The sequence below is a fragment of the Alosa alosa genome, chromosome 21 (genome assembly GCF_017589495.1).
Source record: "Alosa alosa isolate M-15738 ecotype Scorff River chromosome 21, AALO_Geno_1.1, whole genome shotgun sequence".
NCBI lineage: Eukaryota > Metazoa > Chordata > Actinopteri > Clupeiformes > Clupeidae > Alosa > Alosa alosa.
The window spans coordinates 29,442,202-29,457,481 of record NC_063209.1 but is presented as its reverse complement, the minus strand read 5'-3'; the positions used below and the strand labels follow the sequence as shown (position 1 = coordinate 29,457,481).

At 40.5% G+C, this 15,280-nt stretch overlaps 1 long non-coding RNA gene across 2 annotated transcripts; it reads right to left on the bottom strand.

Annotated features, from left to right (window-relative positions):
* Positions 1-6,382: 6,382 nt before the first annotated feature.
* LOC125286954 lies at positions 6,383-7,693 on the bottom strand. Of its 2 annotated transcripts, XR_007192261.1 has the most exons (4): positions 7,401-7,693; positions 7,147-7,240; positions 6,646-6,746; positions 6,383-6,439 (listed from the first exon to the last, which is right to left on the bottom strand). It is a non-coding gene; the product is annotated as an uncharacterized LOC125286954 (long non-coding RNA). The 2 variants fall into 2 exon arrangements; XR_007192260.1 differs by having other exon boundaries at positions 6,408-6,746.
* Positions 7,694-15,280: the final 7,587 nt, after the last annotated feature.

Below are 15,280 nucleotides of genomic sequence, written 5' to 3'. Positions count from 1 at the left end.
ATCTGATGTAGGTGTGTGTGATACTGTGTTATCTGATGGTGTGATGGAGAGTGCGATCTGATGGTGTGTGGTGGTGTGTTTGTGTATCTGGCAAAGTTTCATAAAGTAAAGACTCATGTAGTAGTTCTACATGAACTCATTTAGAACAGTAGAGCTACATGAACTCACTATAGAACAGTAGAGCTACATGAACTCACTTAGAACAGTAGAGCTACATGAACTCATTTAGAACAGTAGAGCTACATGAACTCACTATAGAACAGTAGAGCTACATGAACTCACTATAGAACAGTAGAGCTACATGAACTCACTTAGAACAGTAGAGCTACATGAACTCATTTAGAACAGTAGAGCTACATGAACTCACTATAGAACAGTAGAGCTACATGAACTCATTTAGAACAGTAGAGCTACATGAACTCCCTATAGAACAGTAGAGCTACATGAACTCATTTAGAACAGTAGAGCTACATGAACTAATTTAGAACAGTAGAGCTACATGAACTCACTATAGAACAGTAGAGCTACATGAACTAATTTAGAACAGTAGAGCTACATGAACTCATTTAGAACAGTAGATCTACATGAACTCCCTATAGAACAGTAGAGCTACATGAACTCATTTAGAACAGTAGATCTACATGAACTCACTATAGAACAGTAGATCTACATGAACTCCCTATAGAACAGTAGAGCTACATGAACTCTCTTGAGTGAATGGAATCACGTAAGGTAAGCGCAGTGGCGTAACAAACCAATGGTTACTATAGTTACGCCACTGGGTAAGCGTATATACTGGAGGGGGAAGGAGAAGAGGGTTTGTCACACTTACTAAACCACAAAGCATGAAATTAAACAAACTTGTGTTATTCTTTCAAACAGTGATATTACTGACATATTTTGCCACAGCAATGTATTTATCCAACAGAATTATGTAAGACCAACGTGAAGCAGCACCTACTGTGCATACTGAACTAGTGAGGCAAGTGAACCCATAGGATGTGCATACTGAACTAGTGAGGCAAATGAACCCATAGGATGTACATACTGAACTAGTGAGGCAAGTGAACCCATAGGATGTGCATACTGAACTAGTGAGGCAAATGAACCCATAGGATGTGCATACTGAACTAGTGAGGCAAAAGAACCCATAGGATGTGCATACTGAACTAGTAAGGCAAATTAACTCATAGGATGTAAATACTGAACTAGTGAGGCAAATGAACCCATAGGATGTGCATACTGAACTAGTGAGGCAAATGAACCCATAGGATGTACATACTGAACTAGTGAGGCAAATGAACCCATAGGATGTACATACTGAACTAGTGGGGGCAAATGAACCCATAGGATGTACATACTGAACTAGTGAAATGAACCCATAGGATGTACATACTGAACTAGTGAGGCAAGTGAACCCATAGGATGTACATACTGAACTAGTGAGGCAAATGAACCCATAGGATGTACATACTGAACTAGTGAGGCAAATGAACCCATAGGATGTACATACTGAACTAGTGAGGCAAGTGAACCCATAGGATGTACATACTGAACTAGTGAGGCAAATGAACCCATAGGATGTGCATACTGAACTAGTGAGGCAAATGAACCCATAGGATGTGCATACTGAACTAGTGAGGCAAATGAACCCATAGGATGTGCATACTGAACTAGTGAGGCAAATGAACCCATAGGATGTGCATACTGAACTAGTGAGGCAAATGAACCCATAGGATGTGCATACTGAACTAGTGAGGCAAGTGAACCCATAGGATGTGCATACTGAACTAGTGAGGCAAATGAACCCATAGGATGTGCATACTGAACTAGTGAGGCAAATGAACCCATAGGATGTGCATACTGAACTAGTGAGGCAAGTGAACCCATAGGGATGTGCATACTGAACTAGGATGTGCATACTGAACTAGTGGGCAAGTGAACCCATAGGATGTGCATACTGAACTAGTGAGGCAAACTGAACTAACCCATAGGATGTGCATACTGAACTAGTGAGGCAAGTGAACCCATAGGATGTGCATACTGAACTAGTGAGGCAAGTGAACCCATAGGATGTACATACTGAACTAGTGAGGCAAGTGAACCCATAGGATGTGCATACTGAACTAGTGAGGCAAATGAACCCATAGGATGTACATACTGAACTGAAATAACCCATGATGTACATACTGAACTAGTGAGGCAAAATGAACCCATAGGATGTACATACTGAACTAGTGAGGCAAGTGAACCCATAGGATGTACATACTGAACTAGTGAGGCAAGTGAACCCATAGGATGTACATACTGAACTAGTGAGGCAAATGAACCCATAGGATGCCTTGGTGTCACCGTTTCATTGTGTTCCTTTGGGCCTTTGTAGCCTGGAAAATCCAGACCCTGGTAGTCTAGAAAGATTAAGGGTCTGGCCACGAACAATGTAATGGCCCAACTCGAGGGACGGCAACAAGCATGCATTTGAAAATCTCACTGCACACACACAATTGGATAACACTAGACCATGTTTACTCTGAATGATTTCAGACTTCGACGCAATCGGATAACACTACGACAAATGTGTACTGTCCTCCAACATTGCAGCGCTGTCTTCATCAGTTTAGCTGGTTCCCTGGGATGCAAGGGGTAAAAGTAAAGCTCATCATTGCTCATTGCCAGAGTGTCTCGCAGAGAGAATTCCATTGTGCTCTCGCGAGAACTCTGGATTTCCAGGGTAGAGCCTTTGCACAAACACTGATAATCACGCAGCTAACAGTGTTGGCAAAAGCTTTCACAGTTTTCTTAAAGGGTTATGGTGAGAGACTAATACAATTTGGTGCAGTTGTATCTTTTGTTATGCTTTGAGATGAACCATGCTTTGTTCCCACCATGAGTGTGTTAAGTATTGAGCAGGCACAAAGTATCAGTGCTGTCATGATACATGTTTTCAATCTTAATGAATGCTTCTGAATACTGTGACACAACATTAGCATGTTTCATTTTAAGACTTCATCTTGAAGTCTTGAATATCAAAGTTATCTTCCTTTAACATGGATGTTGCAATAATAAGTACATCTGCTCAGCACATGCCACCTGTATAACACAATCACTTTGAAATATCATTAGCATTATCAATTGCATTGGAATTACTTGATCAAATTGGGTTATCACAGCATGAATAAATTTTGTAAACAGAAAGAGAAATGTTGGACTAATTCTAGACATTTCATTCATGTGCAACCGATGTACACAATAAAATCAAGTAAATCCAGTGATTTATTTTTTTCAGTGTACATGAACTCAGTAAACTACATTTCCATCAGTCTGCTGTCTTGTAGCCCATCTGTACCAAGGGAGCACTTCCGAGATAGAACCCGTTTGACGCTCTACTTTGAGAGAACAACCACTTTGCACCAGCTGCCAACTGTTCTCCATCACTGAGTTCCTGTTATCATGTAGCCTGGACTACACTCACTGTGCTCCATCACTGAGTTCCTGTTGAGTTCCTGTTATCATGTTGCCTGGACTACACTCACTGAGTTTTGTTATCATGTAGCCTGGACTACACTCACTGAGTTCTGTTATCATGTTGCCTGGACTACACTCACCACCAGCTGCTCACCGTCCCTCTGCTCTGTATGCTCGCTCACATCTCCTTGTTCAAATGCAACTCCAACCGGTTGCTGCCATAGGCTTGTGTGTGTGTGTGTGTGCTGACATAGGCTAGTGTGTGTGTGCTGACATAGGCTAGTGTGTGTGTGTGTGCTGACATAGGCTAGCCTACTTGCAATATTGTATACAACTGAAGCTTCTACATTGGAGCTATTTTTGCACAATGGGCGTACCGGCATCCACCCGCCACAATTTCAACGCGTAGGCTACTTGATTAACCATTTTGATGCGCTCACAGAATCTTGGCTCTGAGCCAAAATGTGGCAGGGCCTGACAAGAGCTGTTATTTGGTCAGTCCAGTGTCAGTTTGGAAAATGAACCAATGGGCTATTGACTGTCCTTGCTTTGGGCCGATCGTTGGCCAAACAAATGAAATGATATAGCCTATTCTATCGGCCCACTGCACTGTAAAAAATAAAAAGTTAAGCTAACTTAAAAATGTAACGCAACCAGCTGCGAAGCATTTTCAAGTTTACTCAACTTTAGGCCTGTGTAGTTGTGCTGACCAGGTTTTCAGAGTTCATACAAAGCAGTGTTTTAAGTTTCTTCACCTTTGCTTTGCAAGGGCAAATAAAGTATATGTGTAACTAAGCTGAAATTGAAAAAATTAGTCAGGTAAACCATCACCTCAACTTTGAAAAGCAGGTTAGCACAACTAGATGGTAAGTTAAGAAAACTTACAAATCCTTCGCAGCCGGTTGCGTTACATTTCTGAGTATGTACAGCTTCCTTTAATCTTTAGTTAAAACTATGCTCTTTAAGTTTATCGAACTACGTCAAGAAATAAAAGGCAAGTCTATTGTATATATATCTTATCACTCGGTTACAAGACAGACAGAAGAAACAATGAATTCTTAACTAAAGAAGACAACTTTTTATTTGAAACTTCTTTTAAAACACTGTCTTTTGTGCCAACAGTAATTAAAAGAATCTTAAGTTCTAAGAACCAGCCAAAGACATCCAATAAACTGACCACTCTGCCAACACACACAAATGTGTATCTTAGAAAGGCAGTGCGAGGCTAGGTAACAATGTATGCCCTAATCATTAGGCTACCAATATATCAAACATGCCATATATCGTCTTATGGACTTAACATTGTGGTGAAAAATAAAGTACTTCAAGATTGTACATATGCTTCATTATACTGAAGCAGTTGAAAATATAAAATAAAGAGAGAGTCGGGCAGGCTCAAATAAGAATGCATACCATAATAATGAAAATGCTGAGCAAGTTTACCTGGTTAACTACCTATCCAGCTTGACTTCCTTACAGAACCTTTACAATTAAAAACTGACTTTAACAAAAAGCTGCCACTTTGACTGTGCACACACAAGCATTACAAAGGACCCTAAAAAAAAAGTAAAAAGATACCTAAATAAAGTTACCTCTAACATAACTGTTTAAGTGCTGCACAGCACTATGTTAATGTAAACAGCAATATTCATTATTTTCTTCCTGAGGATCACCTTTTGAATAGTCTGATCAAGAAGGACTATACATTACCACCCTTTGCAGTATAAAAATGTTTGCATTGGCAAAGTGCCAGGTACACTGCCTAAATTAGTCAAGTACATTTCAAACACTTTCCCTTTCTCTGAACACACCATGTGCTGTGGTGATGGCATACAATGCCAAGGTATGGCAGTCACAGTCCCCTTTGGTCTGTTTATGTGTGTGAAGGAGCCTGACTCCTGCTCCATCCGTACTCAGTGTAATTGGGCTTTATTCAGAAGCCTTTGAATGTCCATGGTGGTGCATGGGACGTCAAAAATGTTCACTGTCGGAGTCTTGGGGGGTGTTAATAACTACTAGGAGAACAAGCAAGATCCCACGTTCAGTCAGCAGGGTGTGTTTACACTGAAGTGGGCAGAACCTTTACATTTGAACATTATGACCTAAAAGAACCAACAGTGCCCTTACTGAGTGTGCATACACTCCCACTACACTCAAGCAAAAAAAAAAATGACAGAAAAGGAGTAAAATGTCACTTATTTGCACAGTCCATCACTTCAGCACCTCAGCATTTTGTTTCTGAAAGATTGCACCTTTGCAGAAAGTCAAAGTCAAAGTCAAAGTCAGCTTTATTGTCAATTTCTTCACATGTTCCAGACATACAAAGAGATCGAAATTACGTTTCTCACTATCCCACGGTGAAGACAAGACATATTTTACCAATTTAAGTCCACAGACAAACATAACATTCAAGTAAACAAAAAAGTAAGTAAATAAGTAAATAAGAGGGCACATATAATAATGAAAAAAAATAGCAGCAAAATTTGGTTGAAATTGTGCATAGACAGTCAATAAAATACTAGTGCAAAGTCAGGCCAATAAAAGGCTTGGGTAGTTCTGTTTGACCTAAGTAAGAAAGAAAGTGGCATAGTGGTGCAAGTTATGTAAGAGCAGCAGAAGTGTTGTGTTTTCAGGACAACAACAACAAGTTGTAAAGTGTGCAAGTGGAGTAGTGCAGACGGCCATTGTGGGTCCAATGTCCAGGATGTTATGTAGCTGAGGGTGGAGGGGGGAGAGGAGGGAGAGAGTTCAGCATCCTTACAGCTTGGTGTATGAAGCTGTTGGTGAGTCTGGTAGTCTTGGGGCGCAGGCTTCTGTACCTCTTCCCAGAGGGCAGTAGATCAAACAGATTGTGAGCGGGGTGACTTGCATCACTCACAATTTTGGTCGCCTTGCGGGTGAGGTGGGTGGTGTAAATGTCCTTCAGGGAGGGGAGTGAAGCACCAATAATCCTTCCAGCTGTGTTCACTATGCGCTGCAGGGCAAGAAAGAGAAAGATTGGTATCAAGGCGCATGAAAACTTTTTGAATAGTTTCGAACATGTATTTCAGTTCCTTTGGATACTTCATGTTCAAAGAATAAATCAATCCAAAAAGGAGGGCCATAGCAGTGGGAAGGTCAGGGAGAAGGTCAGGGAGGTCATCAAGAACAATCTGCTCCTCAATAATCAAAGCAAAACACCTTACATTGGCATCTGTGTCAGTGGTAGCAGTGTCGTCCTCAGCAACCGTTAAAATCCCAATCTGAACTCCACGAGTGTTGACCCCATCCACATCTGTATCCTGCAAGGCAAAGACATTTCGTTGCCTGCGTTCATTTGGTTGCCACTAGCAAGCTTAGCTTATTGCTTAGAAGTATCCATAGAATCTTGGTATTTTTCCTATTTAAGACTTCACTCTTCTGTTACAAGGTGTACAGAGACAACGGAACATTATGTGTGGTAATGGGGATTTTCTCAACCTATATGACATGAAACTATGCTCTCATTCTGACAAAATAATTAAGTACTGCAAGTAGTTCAAGCCAAAGAGTTCCTTGATTATTACACTGGAAGAAGTGTAGTTCTATGTCATATTAATTCCATTTATATTTATCTGAGGTCTGCTGCTGATCTGTGACATGGTTATCATCACACCCCTAAATGGGTTGGATAACAATTCAATTATGACTGGGTTTACATACCAAGCAAGATTTGAAGAAGGAATCTGTGCTCTCCCTCAAACAATGGTAGGCCTTGCAAAGCTGCTGTTTTCCTATGCAACATGACATTGGTCATCTGCAAGATAGAGCAAAGCAGTAAACAAATATCCTTTGTGTTTTATAATTAATAATTTAAAGTGTGTAAATGAATTTATAAAGATGTTTTGCTTTGGATAAAAGCGTTTTCAATGCAGCCTGCCAATAAACATAAAAAGAAATACATGATAGAAGTTTACCTGGGCATCCATTTTGTTCAGTAGAGTCTTCAAGTCCTCTCCAAAAGCTCCACTACGTGACCTGTACAGTTGGATGATCTTTGGTGTATATTCAATCTCCTTGAGATTAACTCCAGTGATTCTGAAAAACTCTTTGTGAACCTATTGGATCATATAATTTAGGTGCATTAAGTCATACAAAAATAACATGCTTCAGAAAGAGTTTAAATAATTTCTATGCACTTATTTGTTCTTCCAAAGGCACACCACCCGTTTCGCACTCTACAACATACGGAATATCAGGACTTACTTGACTCAAGATGCTACCCAACTTCTGGTTCAGGCAATTGTCATCTCACAACTCGACTACTGCAATGCCCTCCTGACAGGTCTCCCAGCCTGCGCAGTGAAACCACTTCAGATGATCCAGAACGCGGCGGCGCGACTGGTCTACAACCAACCTAAAAGGGCACATGTTACCCCGCTGCTCATCCAGCTACACTGGCTACCTATGGCGGCCCGCATCAAATTCAAGTCTCTAACGCTTGCCTACAAAGTAGTCTCCGGTTCTGCTCCCACCTACTTGAATGCCCTCATACAGACATACGCTATCTCCAGACCGCTGCGCTCCTCTACCACCGGTACGCTCAAGCCAATCCAAACTTTTCTCATCTGTTGTTCCTCGTTGGTGAAACACACTGCCAGCTCCTACAAGGGCAGAGGCATCCTTCTCCATTTTCAGAAAACTCCTGAAGACCCAGCTCTTTAGAGAACATCTCCTCTCATAGCAACACTTCTTACTGATCCTAGCACTCACCAGCCGTCTCAAACTGACAAGTAACTATTAAAAACAGCACTCACTGATGCACTTATTCTTACTGTACTCTAATGTTTTTAAATTGTCCTAAAATTGTTGAGAACTGCTCTAAAACTTAAACTGTTTACTATGTTGTTAGTCGCTTTGGCTAAAAAGCGTCAGCCAAATGTAATGTAATGTAATGTAAAATGTCAGCCACTGGATTACATCAGTTTGTCCAGTTGGAATGTCAGGACTGAAGTTCACTTCACATCTTCTTGCCTTCTTCAAGCGATTCCTGGAATCTTCTCCAGTTCTTTTCTGGTTAACACGGACTTCACTGCAACCTGCTGCTCCTAGTTTATGGCGGTAATTTCCTACTTTGAAGTACACACGTGTGGTCCAAGTATGTAGCATGTTCCCATGGATGGATCCTTCAGACAGGGATGCTTGTTGACTAACCCAGCATCCACGACTTATAACTCTTTCTTTGATGGGTAAGTTTTATAAGAAAACATGGAACGACATAGAGCATTCAAAATGTCCATTTTCATATCTTTGGGAACATCAAGCAGTGCTCCATGTTCTCTGAACATCTCATTCCCTTTGGCCTCAATTCCACATCATATGAAAATTTAGGTATTGGGAAAGGAGAAGGCCGCTGCTCTATTTTGTCTAAGAGGTATGCTAATGGCACTAACATTTAAGCTAGATGACGCAGAAGCTGCTGAACTGGAAGAGGAAGCTATACTGGCAGTGTCAAGGGATGATATGGAAACATTATCTGACTCTTCAGATACTTTGGTGCTTATTTTCAATATAGCTCTATCTGGTGGAAGTTCGGATATGTCAGTCAAATTACACAGCTGATTGCCAAAGTCTGGATCCACAAATTGAATCTTAAAGTCTTGCACAAGCTGTAGACTATCTTGCAGAATCTTTTTCAAGTCACTGACCGAGTTGAGGGCTTCAGTGACATTGATTCTTCTGGCATTATCAGGACCCAGCAACACGCGAAACAGCATACTCTGTGACAACAAAGGACAGACACATATTAGCTGAAGCCAATGCTCTGCAATTACTTTACCTCAAAAATATAAACAAATCACAATAACTATGTACATCTCTAGGTCTGATCTTGCCTCTTCCATCAACTATTTATTAATGCATTGATTGAGAAATCAGTGCAGAAGAAACCTCTTCAGAGAAATCATAGCCTTTCTCTGAACTTCGTACGATATAAAAGGGTAGTGATCATCTGGTTCAAGAATTTGAGTTGTGCTCGTATCAGAAACCTCATAACATCTGTAGTGTTCAATATACCATGATGACAGCTTTCTACAAATGAAAGACAATGTGTTACCGTTCACTAGTATACTGAGGATTCTGAAAAACTCTGGAAACCCACTCTGTTCTACAGAGGACAAAACCATACCCTCACTATAGTGAGTACCATTCAGATGTACATCTGGTGTGAGGCTCACAATTCCTCTCTGAGGGTACTTTTGCAGCACTGCAATCTTTTGTTGCACATCAAGGGTGCATGTTTTGACATGTTTAACCTTTTGCACAGATATAGCGGGAGGAAAGAGACTTGGGGCTTCAAGGTAATGGGCCATCATGAGATGGTGTTTACTTGCCAAGGTGAGGAGAATATTCTTAAAATTGTGCACATCATGTACAATTCCTTTGAAGTAACTATGTTTGGCCTCAAATCTCATTGTCCATAGCTCGATCAATGGGCCAAAGCACTGAATCAAGTAAGCGTAGTGTTCAATATAATGGTGCTTTGGTTTGAATTTGAAGTCAGGGAATGTTTCCTTAATTAGCTGTCTGTGTGTCAAGTATTTTCCCAGGATGGCTCCTGTTCTGGGACGTAATGGCCAATCATTACAGGATGGCTCCTGTTCTGGGACGTAATGGCCAATCATTACAGGATGGCTCCTGTTCTGGGACGTAATGGCTAAAGTCATGCTAACATTACTGACACAACTTTTTGCAAACCTTCCTAATGTTAAATGTTGCTATAGAAATCGCAACCTCTCAAGAAATACATTAATTTAACATCTCGAATACTTTTAGTAGGCCTACACGAAGTAAACACTTCATATACCGAATAACATCGCTATGTTTCTAGAAAATTCTGAAATACAATGCTATCATTAGTTAGTTGACGTTAGCATTAGCGATAGCGTAACGTCATGCCTCCCACCACTTTAAGGTCACTAACGTTATTCTAAGATTTCTTTTAGCAACGTCGTTAAGCTAAACCAAACGTACACACGTTGTTACCAATGTCAATTAGTTCATTCTAAGAAGACTTTTCACACCGAAATTACTAAAATGCTTATATTTTAATTTGGTAGTGAGCTAAACGGGAAGCAAAGACTGCAAGCTTGGCTAATATCTAATGGCAGATGTTAGCAAGCATGGAGCATTTGACTCGAAGCTCCGGTTAGGAAAATCTAATTTACTCTCTAACTACAACTTTACATAGCAGTAGTTTCTGTTCAAACTATCCAATATAAGGTCACATCAGTGGACAAAGTGCAAAAGTAGTGGTGTCTCTTACCTTTACGCTTAACCAACAGCCAAAATTTGTAGCAGCACTGAAATTCAGCAGCCATTTCCATCCTTCGATTCGGCAAGAGAGGGAGAAGATTTGCGCATGCGCATTGACAGAAAGTACGGAATGTCAACTGTGTCAACGAAAACTGAAGAACGCAATTCAACACAACTTACTTTCCCATTTCTCTTGAACATCAGATGAAGAAAAATAATTAAACCCATGTTTAGAAGTGATATGAACTTTTCCTAGGTATATTTATTCATTCAACATTGCATCCTGATTTCAGTTTACAATTCTCAAGTTCTGTTTTTTACAGTGTGGGAAACGCCCGGTATGCCAGATGGCCAGTCCACCCCTGTGTGTGTGATCTGTCTCCGCGGTCGATAATGCTACAACAGAGCAGCGCTATGCTAATCTCACACTTGACTGGGGATGGCTATCAAGCAGCAGGACACACATGCACCGGGCCTCTGTTTGTGGAGGTGGGATGAGTGGCATTTAAAACAGTACATTAACATGAGAGATATCAAACGTGTGTGTGTGTCTGTGGGTGTGTGTGTTACTTTGTGTGTGTGTGTGTGTGTGTGTTTCATCAGATGACACGCTGGCATCTCTTTCTCTTTCAGTAAGAGTGAGTGTGTGTGTGTGTGCATGCATTTGTTCGTGTGTGCATGCATGTGGGTGTGGGTGTGTGTGCGTGCATGCGTGTGTGTGCGTGTGTACTTTTAGCTGACATCTCAGACTGAAGAAATGAAAGAGGCAAAAGGCCTAGAAAGAGGTGTGTGTGTATGAAAAGGCAGAAAAATGAGGTGTGTGTGTGCGCGCGCGCGTGTGTGTGAAAAGGCAGAGAAAGCACACATTGTCTTCCCCCAATTACCTCCAACATAATGGGATCTGAGCAGCGCGCCCCGTAATGACGACAGTCTGCCACATTCACAAGCTCCGCTCTAAAGACTGCAAGGGCTGCGTGTGTGTGTGTGTGTGCGTTTGTGTGTGTGTACAGCGGCTGCATAAAGAGAAAGTAGGCCGCCGCTGATTACTTCCTTGCATTTTACTTTGTACAGATTTGTCCATGTGCGCTTGCCAAGACGGGATTATTGAAGAGAAATCATTTTTTGCTGTTTTGCTATGAAACAGTGCGACAGAAATAGATTAGTTCCACCCCCTGAGGATGTTGGTAAAACTGAATAGCAGAATGTGACGCGACACACACCTGCTGGGGGGGGGGGGGGGACACACACACACACACACACACACACACACACACACACACAATGTTGGGAAGATTACAGAATACATGCCCTAAAATGTATTTTGATTACTCAAGTTGAATAAGGTAGGAAGGTATTTTGAATACTTTGAATTACATCAGCATTGTATTACATTTTACTGTTTTTCTCGATTGCTTTTACCTGCTAGAACCCACGTGGTCTTCATGACTACTTTCTTTGCACAGCAGAAGTCATCTCTTGCGAATGTGTTCACACATTTTCATTGGGTTCACACATTTCTCACACCCTTTTGCAAAACAGTTAACACAGGTGTCATTCAAAAGCCCCAAACTCTATTGGTTTTCCCATGCTAAACAAAAGGAAAACATCTTTTCACAGGTGGTAGAGATTCCTTGCATAAGTCTGAATCTCTGATACACCTGTGTGAAACTCCTTTGCACAATTCTTCAATCAGCAATCATTCATTATACATAAGAGATGTCTGTTCTGTGTTGCTATTTGCAAGTATGGATCTAATGCACATTTAGACAAAAGTACTGTATTGCCTATTTGGTGGAGAAAAACAGTACAAAAGGTGTTTACTGTAGGTCTATTTCGATGAAAGTTGTAGTTCAATGAAATTTACAGTATCTTACTAGGTGTTTGCTGTATGTCTTACAATGACAGTTACATCTTGGGAGGAATGAATCAATTATTTTTTTATTCAGCACATTTTGTCTTTTCACAGTTTTTTCTGACCAGAAAAAGAACAGACAGCAAAAATGCTCATTTTGAGAACTAGATTTGGCATTTTGTTGTCAAGTGTGTAATGATTGATTAAAGAGTGTTTTTGAATTGGCAACAAGTTGTAGTGTTTGAAGGCAAGATTTGCTTTTGCTGCATGTTTTAAGTGTTTTGAGAGAGTAACAGCCTTTTGCAAGCAAAATGTGTCATTTTGTCCAGAGTGCTTTTGTTCAGACACGGGTGTTAACTGTTTTGAGAACGTGATGTCAGAGTTGACACAGGTATCAAAACGATCGAGAAAAACTGTATTAGCAGTGGATGAAACAGTTATGGCCTTCAGTTGGGCATATTTGGTGGGGGGCACAAAGGCCACATGTCAGGGCACCAAGGCCAAAGTTAACTATACAGTATTATACAACAATTGGGTTCTATGGAACTATTTATTTGTTTCTGATTGGCCGAGAGACGTTCCATGAGTTGGAATATCCCTGGACATTTCAACTCAGACTTTGCACAGCTAATAATAAATCACTCCGCGATACAATGCGAAGATTTGACACAATGTTCTCATCCCAGCTCTCCACTATTTCAAGCAATGGGTCCCTATCTTTTACTGTCTATGGTTACTCCTTAGCAAACCATAACGAAACAGTGCTTCACCACATCTGTGGATTAAGCCACACAGTCAACTCAATGTAAGTAAGATAAACGAGGATGCTAATTGTTCTCAGCATTGCCAGCATTGTGTATAATATGATTGTCACTTGGAGGAGACTTGTAGATAACTAACGTTAGCATAGTTAGCTAACCGCTGCTAACCTTCGTCACGCCAGGCTGTGCACAGTAGTGTAACATTTATTCACCATAAATTAATAAAGTTGGAGTGGTTCTGCAATGTAGACTATGTTTTTTTTTTGCAGTACCATGTCCCTTACATGACATGGCCCATCCTTGTAACATGCATGCAGCAAAACCTAGATATGAATGTGATTTCAGCCCGACTTTCAACATTTCTTTCAAGAAGACAAGTAAAACCACAAAGACCCGTAATGAGGGATCTGGAATGTTGGTTACCTAGCAACCAAGACGCTGAAAAAGGAACTATTTTTGATGCGAAAAAGAAGGATGTCAAATTAAAAAATTTAAACAATAACGGGATGTTTTCAGATTATTTAGTTTGTGGTAGAATTGTTGTATAAAAGCAATATAGCACTCGTGATCGTGGGATTGGTCATGGATATTCCCATGGCTGTTGTTGCCTGCGTCACTCGGCCTCCGGAACAACACCCGTGGGAATATCCATGACCAACCCCACTCTCACTCGTGCTATATTGCTTAAGTAGGCTATAAAAATGATCAAAGTTGTATTTAGCCCATTCACTGCAGTAAACCTGCATCACTGTATGAAACATTTAAAAAACATGAAACATGACATATTACATAGAACTGTAAATCATCTGATCATCTAATATTTACAGATATCTAGGCTATATATAACATTTATTTTATATTTGGCCTGTTATGAAATCATGTATTGAACAATGTAAGCACAGCTCAGCTTTAAGAAACTCAAATAGCCTAGATGCATGCTTAGCATTTTGTGATCATTAAGGCTACTTTCACAAACTCTTAGTCAGCTGTCCTCTGATTTACCAATATCTAGGCAATATTTGTAACATTTATTTTGTATTTGGCCCGTTATGAAATCATGTGGAACAATTTAAACACATTGTAAAACTTAAAGCCCAAATTTGGAGACATCCATGTATGTCGAACTTTACTGCAAATTCAAAACTGTATTACTCTGTTTGTCATGTGTTAAAAGAAGGGTTCGTAAAGTATTCCACCGAGATAAATGGGTAGGTAGATCATGGGAAGCAAAACCTTCAGTAGAATGTATGATTAAATTGAATTATATTATTTACTTTTCTCACGAACCATTCAACACAGCAATTATCGACTAACATCGTTTAAAAGCTGAGAAAAAGCTCTTTCATGTGATACTTGGGATGTCTGTGTGATGAATAGGCTACTTCGCGAGTAGTTCAACTGAGAATGGGTGAATTTGAACGCACTTTCTTTCTTGCGATGTCACTTTCTCCACTGCGTAAAAGACTAAATTAATTTGCGCTGTGAATGCTAAGATAATTTTGACAGGCCACAGGCTAAATAAAAATCGCTATTAGTAGGACGCAAAGCAGAATATTGAAAGAAGGGGGCACCAAGGCCACCGTGGCCTATAAACCTCTGATTTTCAAAGGGGCCTCACGGCCAACCCAAGGGGCTACGACGGCCATGGCCGTTGTGGCCGCCGTGAAATTCCTACCCTGCCCACAGCTAATGTAGATGGCTGGATATATACAGGCCTATGTTACTGTGAGGATGGTTGGATATATATAGGCCTATGTTACTGTGAGGATGGTTGGATATATATATATAGGCCTATGTTACTGTGAGGATGGTTGGATATATGTAGGCCATTAACACCACTGGCCTATATTGACCTACCACAAAACATGTTACATTCTACATTCCCTGAGAGGTTTGTCATTTAGACTATCACTATACACAGAGAGGGAAA